The sequence below is a fragment of the Sapajus apella genome, unplaced genomic scaffold (assembly GCF_009761245.1).
Source record: "Sapajus apella isolate SASKATOON/1434 unplaced genomic scaffold, GSC_monkey_1.0 scaffold9, whole genome shotgun sequence".
In the NCBI taxonomy this organism is placed as follows: domain Eukaryota; kingdom Metazoa; phylum Chordata; class Mammalia; order Primates; family Cebidae; genus Sapajus; species Sapajus apella.
This window is the reverse complement of record NW_022436949.1, coordinates 44231200-44243671: the sequence shown is the minus strand read 5'-3', so window position 1 is coordinate 44243671 and position 12472 is coordinate 44231200. Positions and strand designations below refer to the sequence as shown.

The window sequence follows — 12472 nt, the reverse complement described above, 5'->3', positions numbered from 1 at the left end:
CTCTCCCCCTCTCTCTCTCTCTCTCTCTCTCTCTCTCTCTCTGTGTGTGTGTGTGTGTGTGTGTGTGTGTGTACGTACGTACGTGAACGTAGGATGAATGTATTGTTTTTCCCTTAACAGACAAGAGAGTTGGCTGGAACGGTCCCTACTCAGCAGTATTTATTTAGGTTTGCACACCTTCCAAAATGTTGCTTATTTAAGTCCCATTTACAATATTTAAAAATGGCTGGCATACCAGGCAGTGCTGGGGTCGGTGGAGTGTGGTGCCAAGAAAATATTAAATCATGAGAGCTGATTACCATGCCCAGAAAATAATGCAGTCTTGTGAATGACCTTTGTCTTCAAGCCAGGATAAGACATGAGTTATAAACAGCCCGTGGTTAAAGTCCCAGTGGGTCCTTGGAGAACAGCAAGTGGAGATGGAACGAGCAGCCTTTGACTCACTTGTGTTCTGCGTCCTTTGATCTGTGCCAAGGAAGACATCATACTTAGCAAGGATTGCTTTGAAACGCACGATTTTATTTTCTCAGCTAAATATCGTAGCAGCAGTAGTGGAGTAGTGAGCGGAAATGCATTGCTCACTCTATTCCACACTACCCGGAATTTATGTGCTATACCTGCTTCCCCCCAGGTTTCAGTAATACCAGTGCCTACTGTTTAGATGTGCAGATAAAATACACTTCCTCATGGTGAAGGGTAAAGAGTCATGGTTGAGGGCACAGGCTGGTTCAAATCTTTCCTGCAATTCATCTAAGCTTTGTGTTGTGGCTTCTTTATCTTTGAAGAGGTGGGGATTATACAATTTAATTCTGTAGGGACAGCATCTGGTATGTTTATTACATTGGCAGCTTCTAGGTCAAAAATAAATATCTCTTGAAAGAATTTAAAAATTTAGTATAAATTAGGTTATAATTTTCCTGAACCCTTCTGCTTTCTGGATCTGATGCTGACATCGTGGTCTCTATTCTCTGCTCACAACAACTCCAAAGTTTTCATAATACTGCTATTATGAAGACATAAGGAAAACACTTTTTCCTTTGATCATCTGAACACAGACAAACTGCCCTTCATAAATAGTTGGTCGGGATGCAGCTGAAAGTGTTGGGTCCTGATTTTGATCAGCCTGAAGCTATTCTCAGACCAAACCGAGGGTCAGGCTGCTTTTGGCCCAATAACGAGATGCAGATGAACTAGGGAGGAAGAGCATTTTATTTCTGCAACTGGTTACAGGGAGAAGGCCTGGAAATTGTTGCCAGACCACCTTAAAATTACCAAGCTTCCCAGAGCATATATACCTTCTAAGCTATATGTCTGTTCGTAAGTGTGCATCTAAAGACATTAGTGATCAACTTCTTTTAATCTATAACTAAGGTTTGAGTCATGAAGACCTTCCTCTGGAGCCTCAGTAAAGTTACTTAATCTAAATGGGTCCAGGTGCTGGGGTAGATTACCCTTATCTTGTCTCCTGCTAAATCACGGAAGGTTTGGGGAGTTCCTTCAGACCCCCAGTAAACTTGTTTGTGGAGGCCTGGGGAGTTTCTTCAGATCCCCAATAAAACTTTTTAAATCCTGTTAAGGATTTCATGGGTCCTGTTAAGATTTCCTTCGTTATTGTGTCATCCTGAAAGGCCCAGGCAAAACTCTTGGTGGGCTTTTGTTACAGTCCAGCCTTTGTATAAGGGCAGTGGCTTCCCCCCCCGCTTAATATTTAGCGTAACTACTCAGTACTGAAACCGTTGGTATAGAAGGCTGCGTTAGTGATACCTGGCCTGCCACAAAGCTTCGTGTACACGTATCAGCTTTGTGGTCTGCACTGGTCATTGGTTTTAGGGATCAGTTAGGTGGAGGAGTAGACAGGAATATGAAGTTTAGATAAATCGTGAAGCTGTACAAGACTTAGCTGGTTTTTTTGGTTTTGTTTTCAGAAGTCCTTCATCCACTGGGCATTTCAGCTTTGACTTTGTGCCAGGTATTTTACTAGATGCTGGGGCAAGATGGACTGAAGGAAGCCTTTGCCCTTAAGTATCTCACAGTAATTGGGAGAGACAGATTTCTAAAGACCTGTAATGTGTAAGTTTTCTTTTAAACAGCTTTATTGATATTTTACATATCATAAAATTTCAGGTGTACAATTCAATGATTTTTAGTAATTTTACTGAATGGTGTAGCTAGCATCATCAATCAGTGCAGAACATTTTCATCCCCAGTAAGATTCCTTATGGTCATTCACAGCTGATCTCTGTTCCCACCCTAGCCTTGGACGGTCCCTCATCTACTTTGTAGCTCTATAATTTGCCTTTTTTAGACATTTCCTATAAATCAATAACACAGTATGTGTTCTTTTGTGACTGGCTTCTTTGGCTTAGCATGACGCCCTTGGGGTTCGCAGCTCAGCTTGTGTCTGTCATTCGTTTTGCAGCGGAATCATCTTGTAGTGTTCGGATGGGCCACGTGTGTGCTGTTGACTCGTCAGTGAGTGGACGTTGAGGCCGTTTGCATGGGTGGCTGCTGTGAACGTGTGTGTGTGCATCTCTGCATGGATGTATGTGTCCTGTTCTCTTGGGAATGGAATTGCTGGGTTATAGGGTAGGTTTTTTGTCTCCCCTTGGAGACTCTCTGGTTTTACATATGGTAGTTTTATGCTTAACTTTTTGAGAAATTGCCAAATGGCTTTCTGAAGTAGCTGCGTCATTTTGCTCCCTCCTGCCATTTATGATGTTCCTGTTTCTCCATATGTGTAATTTTAATGTAGTAAAAAGTAAAAAGCTGCCATTAAGGACCTAATAAGCTCTGAGCTAACATAAGAGAGAAATAATGATGCAGCTCTCTTGACTGCTGTATGACTTACACCTGGTAACATAAGTCTCCCTTTTACAAAGGGAGCTTTGCGGAGATGATTTCACTTCATCTCAGAACAACAGAACCAGGCTCGACTCGAGGTAGGAACCTGAGGACAGTGTGACTCCAAAGCCGACTCTCTTAAGCGCTTGGCTGACTTGTGATCTTTTAAAAGCCTAGCATTATTTTCAAATGCTGTGAGAGCACTGAGGAGAAGTATTTAGTTCTTTTCTTCCATGCATGCCAGTGATGGTTCATCATCAAGAATCATTTTAATATAGGAAGGGGACAACAGATTATGGTGTCAGTAGGTTTGCTGCTACTTCCATTGCAACGTTAGTATAGTTATATCAATATGGCAAAATGGAGAAAAGCAGCCGAATCACAAAAAGAGCTGCGTTATATAGTACTTACTGCTGTCTTGGAGGACTGTAGTGTTGTGGTGGGCTGAACCCACCCATGGAAGAGGTGTGTGCTTCAGGGTGGCACAGCTGGACTGAGCACAATGGAAATGGAAAATTGTGTTCAAACCGTGCAGCAGGCTGAGCCTTTGATGGAAACAGTGGGTGCTCTGCTGTGTGCAGGTGGATGTCAGGTCTGTAGAGTGGCTGTGTGTGAGTCTTGGCTGTCGCCCTTTCCTTTCTGTGTCCCCCTCCCCACCAACCCTGACTCCTTTGTCTCCTTCCAATACCTTCCAGAAATTGTGACAGGTAGGAAGGGCAGACCAAAGTATGATCTTTTCTGTGTTTTTTTGGGTAATGCTGAAATTTTCACCTCTTTGGGCCTCACCGGAGAGCAAGAAAGAAGGGACACCAGGGCTGGAGTGTGGGAAGGAGGCAGTGACAGAGGTGAACCTAGGAGGTCAGGTGGCAGGTTGGCCACTCTGGAAGCTTCCTGCAGGAGGGAGGCTTGTTTGTGTAGGCAGAGGGGTGTGTGTGTGTGTGTGTGTGTGTGTGTGTGTGTGTGTGTGTGTGTCCGTCCGTCCGTCCGTCCTACTGCTCGAGGAAGGGATTAAAAATAGGCACCAGGCCGGGTGCGGTGGCTCACGCCTGTAATCCCAGCACTTTGGGAGGCCAAAGCGGGCGAATCATCTGAGGTCAGGAGTTTGAGACCAGCCTGGCCAACATGGCGAAAGCCTGTCTCTACAGAAATTAGCTGCGTGCAGAGGCAGGCGCCTGTAACCCCAGCTACGTGGGAAGCTGAGGCAGGAGAATTGCTTGAACCTGGGAGGCAGAGGTTTCAGTGACCTGAGATCATGCCACTGCACTCCAGCCTGGTTGATGGAGAGAGACTCCATCTCAAAAAAAAAGCAGAAAAAGGCACCAAAGCAAAGCGATTGACCTAGCCGATGGAGAACACACTTTCCTTCACTAGAACCTGATGCTCAGCCTGGTCCTTGGGAAGGAGGTGCTGCAAGTGATAAGGATTTGCTGATGTCCCTGTGGATTAGTGACATTGGGCACCAGAAAACTGGTGTCTGTTGTGACAGGAAACCAGGATGGAAGCTACAGGTGACGTCTGCAGGGCAGGCCCGGCCCACCCTGACCTCCGGCAGCAGCCGCAGTGGAGCAGCCGGAGTGGAGCAGCCAGGGCGTCACGGCAATGGTCGGGCAGTGCAGCCGAGCCCTGAGCGCCTCCGCAGTTCATCCTGCAGCCCTGCGATTGCGGGTACTCCTGTTACCCCCACCTGCAGAAGAGGCAGCCGAGGCACAGGACATTTAAATGACGTTGCCAGGGTCCCCGCATCACAGCTGGGGATTTGATTCAGGCAGTCTGGCTTCAGGAGCTGTGCCCTCAGCCCCTTTGCTACACTGACAGGCAGCAGAAATGAACCCAGGTGAAGACTTGAAAAAGCACCACTCCTCTTCCTTCTGTCCCACATTCTCTACCTAGGAGTACGCTCTCCGCCTGCCTGCCACTTCCTGGGCTGTTGGGGTGTACCTGAGTGGGGCTGGAGCCCCTTTCCTGCTGCGGGCAGTGAGGTCGGCACCCTGGCCCGTGCATGGCGCGGTCCTTAGTCTGGAAGGTCTGTCTGCCCCTCATGCCACAGCTGGCGGCTGGGGCCTCGGCTCCTCAGCTGCGCTTGCCTGGCTTGTTGATCAACCGATGGGGTTGAGGTCCTTTGTGTGCCGGGTGCTGTCCTGTTGTGAATGAGCCTGCCCCAGGCCATTGTTCAAAGCAAACAGTGCAGCTGCCACCCTGTCCAGGGAGAAGGCCCCACTCCAGATGGGATGCGTGCATTTGTGAGAGGCCCCATGAAGACAGGTATCCTCAGCCATCCCAGCAGCCTCACCCTGGAGGACTGCCTGATGGGAGCCCTCCAAGGGCCACCGTCCAGAGAGGTGGCATTGCCTATAAAAATACTCTCCACAGGTAGCCTTCTCCTTCTAAGGTGGGTCTGGAGGGGTTCATGGCGTAGGCTGAATAATGTTGGCTTGAGGGTTCCAGGAGCTGAATGCCACCATCCTGGCTGTGTCCCTGGGTGAAGGAGTGACTTGCCAAGCCTCCCCTTCCCACCTTTGGAGGTGGCTGCTTCAAGGAGTTGCGGGGGGAGGTAAGGAGATGAGCCAGGTGGGACGGGCTCCGGGCAGTGTCAGGGCCACACAGGGGCCTGCTTCTCCCTCCCTTTCACTGGGTGGCTGGAGGACAGGTGGAGTGTGGCGGCCTGGGGTAGGGTATGTGTTCCTGGTTCTGTTGAGTGATGCTTGGGAGATCATTCTGAGAGGTTGGGGCAGCTCCTGGGGCTCCAGGGCACTGGGCTTCTCCAGGGGACTTGCAGGAAGCTGACTTTTGTCAGCTCATGAGCTTTTAAAAATGGAGAGTAGGCCAGGTGTGATGGCTCATGCCTGTAATCCCAGCACTTTGGGAGACCAGGCTGAGAGGATCACTTGAGCCCTGGAGTTAGAGACCAGCCTGGGCAACATAGATCCTGTCTCTACAAAAAAAATAAAATAATGATCAGCCAGACAAGGTACAGACTGCACACACCTGTAGTCTCAGCTACTTGGAAGACTGAGGTGAGAGGATCACTTGAACCCAGGAGTTTGAGGCTGCAGTGAGCCATGATTGTGCCACTGCTCTCCAGTCTGGGTGACAGGGAGAGATCCCTTCTCTTGGAAGGAAAAAGAAAAAATACCAGAAGAATATGCACCAGAGACAATTTAGCCCTCAAAGCCTAAGGCATTTGCTCTTTGGCCCCTACTGAAGTGTGCTTGCCCCTGATCCTGTCACCCACCCATGGAATTCTTGAATTCCCCCAAGGGCTGCGTAGAACAGCTGACCTGGCGGTCAGCTGTCCCCCTGCTTGGCCTGGAGCTTGCAGGGTTTCTGTGAGATGTAGGACTTGGCTCGCACAGCATACATCTTGATTACTCATGTTCCCTCTTGCCCTTGCTGCCCCACCTAGGGAGAAAAGAACACATGGTGTCACTTTTTTCCCCTGGTGGGCAGAATACATGTGTTCCTATTTGTGACAGATTAACCTTGTCTTACGACCTTAGCACCTCCATTCCAGCCATTCTCCCTTGGAGGCCTCTAAAAGATGAAAGATTTTCAGCTTTTAAAGGAAATGCCATAGTGATTGAAATCTGCATACACCAAAATGATTTGGTCTGGCTTCTAGAAGAGTCATTGAAGCTGATACTCACTGCTTCCATCGGCTCTTATAAAATACACACAGGAAAGTGAGTTCACCTGTAGGGAGTGGGAAGTGGCCTCACATTTTGCTCTTTGCACTGATTCCAGCATTCCAGTGTGACGGCAGGGTGAGTCTTGCCAGTTAGGTGCCTCTGGAGTTTGGGACCCTGTGAAGCTTGCAGCTCATGACTGCTTTACAGTCCGGAGAATGATCCGTGACCCTTAAACCCTGCTTCCAGGTGTGGGGGATCTTGTGCAAGATTTGTGCCCCAGTTCTCTAAGCTGTGATGAGGACAGTGTTCCCTTTCTCATGGGGTGGTTGTGAGATCTAGAATCAGCATTTATGAAGGCTGCCTGGCACGGGGCCTTCACGTGGGACGGGCATCAGCAGTGGGAGCTGCTTCTGTTTGTTACTGTGGATTTGTACACTGGGTATGTTTTCCGTGGCTTTTGTTTGCATTTTGATTTTAATAAAGAAGGTGTCGGATTCACTTTCCAAGGAACTGTATACTTTGTTTAGAAAGCATTGCATGTTTTGTGTCAAGTGCTTGTCCAGTGAAAATGTCCTGGTTGTGCGGCCAGGGCCTGCTTGTTGGGACTGCCCAGTGGGTTCTCCTTGCCCGCTGCCCAAACAGAGCTGATTATTAAGACAGGGGAATTGCAGTAGAGAAAGAGTTTAATTCACACAGTGTCGGCTGGCTGTACAGGAGACCAGAGTTTTATTGTTACTCAAATCAGCCTCCCGGAAAAATTGGAGATTGGGATTTTTAAGGATAATTTGGTAGGTAGAGGAAGTGGGGGATGCTGATTGGTTGGGTTGGAGGTGAAATCATAGATTGAAGTGTTTTTTTTTTGTTGTTTGTTTGTTTTCTGTTCCTGCGTAGGATCCCAGACCTCATTGTTGAGCCAGATTACTGGTCTGTGTGGCACTAGCTGGCGCATCAGCATATGCTGGGTCTGCAAAATATCCCAGGCACTGATCTTAATTTTTACAATAGTGATGTTATCCCCAGGGGCAGTTTGGGGAAGTTCAGTCTCGTAGCCTCCGGCCTGTAACACCCTACCTGGCCGCCACTCTCCTCCACCTGTCCTCCGGCCACCCAGTGAAAGAGAGGGAGAAGCAGGCCCTTGTGTGCCCTGACACCGCCCAGAGCCGGCCCACCCAGCTCATCTCCTTACCTCCCCTCAACTCTTTGAAGCAGCCGCCTCCAAAGACGGGAAGGGGAGGCTGGGCAAGTGCCTCATTAACCCAGCGTGACTCCTAAACCATGATTTCTAATCTTGTAGCTAATTTGTTAGTCTTACAAAGGTTGTATAGTTCCCAGGCAGGAAGGGGGTTTGTTTTGGGAAAGGGCCATTACCATTTTTGTTTATGTAAGTTAAACTGTATGTTCCTCCCAAAGTTAGTTCAGCCCATGCCCAGGAATGAACAAGGACAGCTTGAAGGTTAGAAGCAAGATGGAGTCAGTTAGATCAGATCTCTTTCACTGTCATAATTTACTGTTAGAATTTTCGCAAAGGCGGTTTCATTGTCATCTCGGAGAAACCCCAGGCCTCATCATTCAACCCAGGAGCCTGCTGTCGAAGAACAGTACACCATGCAGCTGCCAGGAGACCCTGGGGCAGGGCTGAGGTTCCCTGGTGGGGACGCAGGGAGTCTGCAGCTTTGTGACCGGGGCCAGCGGAAGCCCCCCATCCTCGCCTCTTTGGCTGCCTCTGCTATGAAGCCTCGAGTGGTCGGAGGAGGATGTGGATGAGATGACCAAGCAGGGTGCCCGCCAGCACGGGATAGTGGGTAGGCGTCAGCAGACTAGGAGAGCCTCAGAGCCTTTGTTTAACTTGTGCTGAGAAGGAGCGTGTCTCCAGGAGAGTTGGGCAGAGAGCCTGGCCCTGGCACACACCAGGGCTGTGTCCAGACCGGACCCAGCCCTGGCACACACCAGGGCTGTGTCCAGACCGGACCCCACAGTGTCTGAGCATTATTCTCTTTAGGGTCACCTTCCCTTGCACTCTGACCTCACAGAGCTTCAGATAGTGATTTCCTAAGGTAACAGAGCAGGTGGTGGTGCGGTGCATGCCTGCTTGTGTGTGTGCGCATGTGTATTGGATGCTGAGGCCACAAGTAATAAATTGACCTAGGTGGTACAGTAGATTTTTCTCATTTTTAATACTTTTTAAAAAATCGAATTTATATTTTTCTTTTTTATTTTTAGAGATGTGGGGGCTCTCATTTTGTCACCCAGGCTAGAATGCAGTGGCTCAATCATAGCTCACTGCAGCCTCCAACTCCTGGGCTCAAGTGATCCTCCTGCCTCACTCAGCCTCCCAAGTAGCTGGGATTACAGGCTTGAGCCACCATGCCCTGCTATATTTTTTACTTAGCTAGAGCATTTTCTATCTTAAGTATTCTTTTACAAAGAGTAGATGCTAATATTAGGGTTCTTCTAAATAGTAAGGAATAAGGTTTTAGGAAAACTTTCTGAGACAGTCTCACTCTGTCGCCCAGCCTGGAGTGCAGTGGCACAATTTCAGCTCACTGCAACCTCCGCCTCCCAGGTTCAAGTGATTCTTGTGCCTCAGCCTCCTCAGTAGCTGGGAGCTTGGCTAATTTTTGTATTTTTTGTAGAGATGGGTTTCCCCATGTTGGCCAGGTTGGTCTTGAACTTTTGGCCTCAAGTGATCCCCCTGCCTCAGCCTGCCAAAGTGCTGGGATTATGGGTCTGAGCCACCATGCCTTGCGGGAAAACTAATTGTTTATGTAGACATTTGAAATTCATAGAATTTAACTTCTCTTTGAGGCAGTTTTCTTTTTGTCAAATACCGTTGGATATTTATTCGGATTTTCTTCTAGATTATGTGATTGTTGTAGGGAAAAAATGAAGTGTGTACTATGGGAGACATGAGTTTACTAAACCAGATTGTAGAGGCATTTGTAATGCATTAAGACAGCTCAGCTAGATAAACTGAGCAGCGTGTCACTCAGAAAAGTAAAATCTCTGTGTTTGGAAACAGACCAGGAGGAACTTACATTGTAGTAATTACTGTAGTAGATTTATTGTAATGTGGAGAGGAGCATGTTACTGTATAAAAAGGATTTTACGTCAGTTAGCTAGAAATAAGACTTTTTTTTTCCAAAGAACATTTGAGGACTAGAAAAATCTGTCAATTCTTTGAGCTTCTTGGAGCCATTTGCTAAAGATTTATTTGTTAAACACAGATTTTTATTTTGGAGACCTTAGATTAACCAACTACTATAGTTCACCATACACAAAGCACCCTCTGGGATTCACTTCCAGAGAGGTGAGAATGGGTATGGGGTGGGTGTGCGGTGGGTGCGGGATGGGTCTGTGTGGGGTGGGTGTGCGGTGGGTGCGGGATGTGTCTGTGTGGGGTGAGTGTGCGGTGGGTGCGGGATGTGTCTGTGTGGGGTGAGTGTGCGGTGGGTGCGGGATGTGTCTGTGTGGGGTGGGTGTGCGGTGGGTGTGGGATGTGTCTGTGTGGGGTGGGTGTGCGGTGGGTGTGGGATGTGTCTGTGTGGGGTGGGTGTGCGGTGGGTGTGGGATGGGTCTGTGTGGGGTGGGTGTGCGGTGGGTGTGGGATGTGTCTGTGTGGGGTGGGTGTGCGGTGGGTGTGGGATGGGTCTTTGGTGGATGTGGGATCGGCATGCACTGTCAGTTGCAAATCACTGAAGTCATCTGGCAAGGTAGTGGGGAGGGGTCGCCCTCTCCTCTTGTAGAGAAGAGAGGTGGGAGAGGAAAAGATGAAAAAGGTGAGCTGCTGGGAGTGCCCCCTCCCCTGTACTCATATTATTTTTTTCCCAGGTGTAGAAAGTAGGTGAGCATGACCCAGGGTAAAAGGAATTTTCCAGGCATCACTGCTGGCATTGTGACTTCTGCAGAGTTTGGGGCAGTCTCCTAGACTAGACCGTGATCCTCAACCTTGGCTGCATGTTGGAGTCTCTGGGGAACTTAGCTGATGGGGGGCTGGTGGGTCCCTTCCCCAAAGATTCTGATTTAATTGGTCCAGGCTGAAGCTGGAACATCGAGCAGTTTAGGGCTACACACACCCCAGGTTGATAATTCCTAGCTACACGCAGCACAGAGGGTCAGCCCTGGGAGGGTGCTGACCTCAGGATCACAGAGCAAATAGTTCCTACAAGTGCCTTTCTCCTGACGCAGTGTCCTGCATCTGTGCAGTTCCAGCTCTCCTCTAACGGAGCAGAGGCCATTGTGGGGATGATAGGCACCATTGGGTGGTTAGTGATGTCTAGCCAAAAACCCATTAATACCATCTGCACCTTCGAAGGATGAAGGCCGAGTGGGGAAGAGAACTGGGATTCATATTAGTTCATTGGCTTCAAGAGGAGCCCTGATATCGAGTCAGCACTGGTGTGAAAGCCAGTCTTGCCCTGAAACTTCTTGCCAAATCAGAATCCGGAGCTTCACGTTTCCTCTGTTCATATCAAGGTGTCTAGGGTTGGCTGCTGCATGGAGCCCCAGGATCCGACTGGGGGGATACCCTCAGGTGTGATGCTGTCCTGAGAGTGGAAATATCCGGGGGGCTTCCCAGGGCAGCAGAGGGGGCCAGGGTGACACCATTCCAGGTTGGGTCTCCACCATTGTAGTTTTCTGATGACAATTTCTAGCTGGAAAACTGCCCACCAAAGGGCGTTTGGCTTTTATTTGGTCTTTTTCCTTTGGTTTATAAGCTTTCCATTGGCCTTTTCTGTACATACCCCTGCACATATAGACATTTTATTAAAAGGGCAGCTTGATTATCAGATTTTGGGAGGTATATTAGAAAGATCCTGATAAAGAGTGAGCTTTAGAATGAAAGAAGATCTTTATGGATGAATGGGCTTGCTGTAGACAAATTGTTCACTATTCCTTTCAGCACAGAATGCCTCTTCAAATTTAATGGCCAGGTTAATTTGATGAAATGGGTTTTCAGGGCATTTTGTTTGTTTGCAATTAGCTTTAGGATTTCTTACTTATGGGAAGAATAATCTGTATTAAAAAATGGGAGATTGGCCTAAAGTTCAGCCATACTGAAAAACAACTCTGATTTTTACTCTCTAGGGACCCTGTTACATTGTGCTGTACTTGGTATGCTCTCAGTTAAGAGTTTTGGCCAGTGAGTTCCTGATTTCCAAAAATGTCTCCAAAACTGAGTGCTGTTGTACAGATGACCTCCCATGTTCCTCAGTGTGCTTGCTGAAGAGCCCATGCTGACTCTGGTGAAGGTGGTGGCGGTTGACCACGTTGCCAGCAGGTTCGATCCCCAAACAGACCTGTGAGGTCATGTGACCAAGAAGCGAAGAATTTGCTTGAGGTCATGCAGCAATGCGTCACAGCTTTTGAGTCCAGGGCTTTGGCGTTGTCTTTCGTGCCCTTTCTGTTGTATGTTGCTGTGAGAGCTCAGGAGACAGTGATGGACATGCTCACTGTCTGGAATTGGATGGGTGTGGGTTCCCTTTCAAGCTCTGTGCCTGAAGACAAGTCATCACATAAGAAAATGGAGCACTCACCCCCTGCATAGAGGGCACTTGGGCATGACGGTAACTTTGCTTACGGCTTCCTCCTGCCCAGGCCACATCCAAGACCATATCCAAGAGAAGAGTGTCATTGCCTCTGACTGCAGCAGTCACCTATTCTGTGACACTGAGAATGCCAGGAGCTCTGGGAATCTAGCTCCTTTATGGGTGTGAAAATGGAGCTGCCTTAAGTATTAAGGCGTTTGGCAAGACATTCTCTTAGATTCGGTTAAGTTTCTGCTTAGACATTGTTAGGCTTTCTCTTTCACAAACTTTCTGGAAGTATGTATGTGTGTTTCTGTCTGGGAGACAGAGACTGTCATGTCAGGACGTCTTGACAGCTGTGTGTGTGTGTGTGTCTGTCTGTCTGTCTGTCTCTCTCCCTACACACACACACACACACACACACACACACACACCCACCCACGCCTACCAATCCCCCCCCCCCCCCCCCCCCCCCCCCCC

The 12472-nt window shown here is 48.5% G+C and overlaps 1 protein-coding gene across 4 annotated transcripts in view; it reads left to right on the top strand.

Moving 5' to 3' along the window:
• Positions 1–12472, top strand: part of STK24 (serine/threonine kinase 24) — a 138322-nt gene that overhangs the window by 44379 nt on the left and 81471 nt on the right. The gene's annotated exons all lie outside the window — the stretch shown is intronic.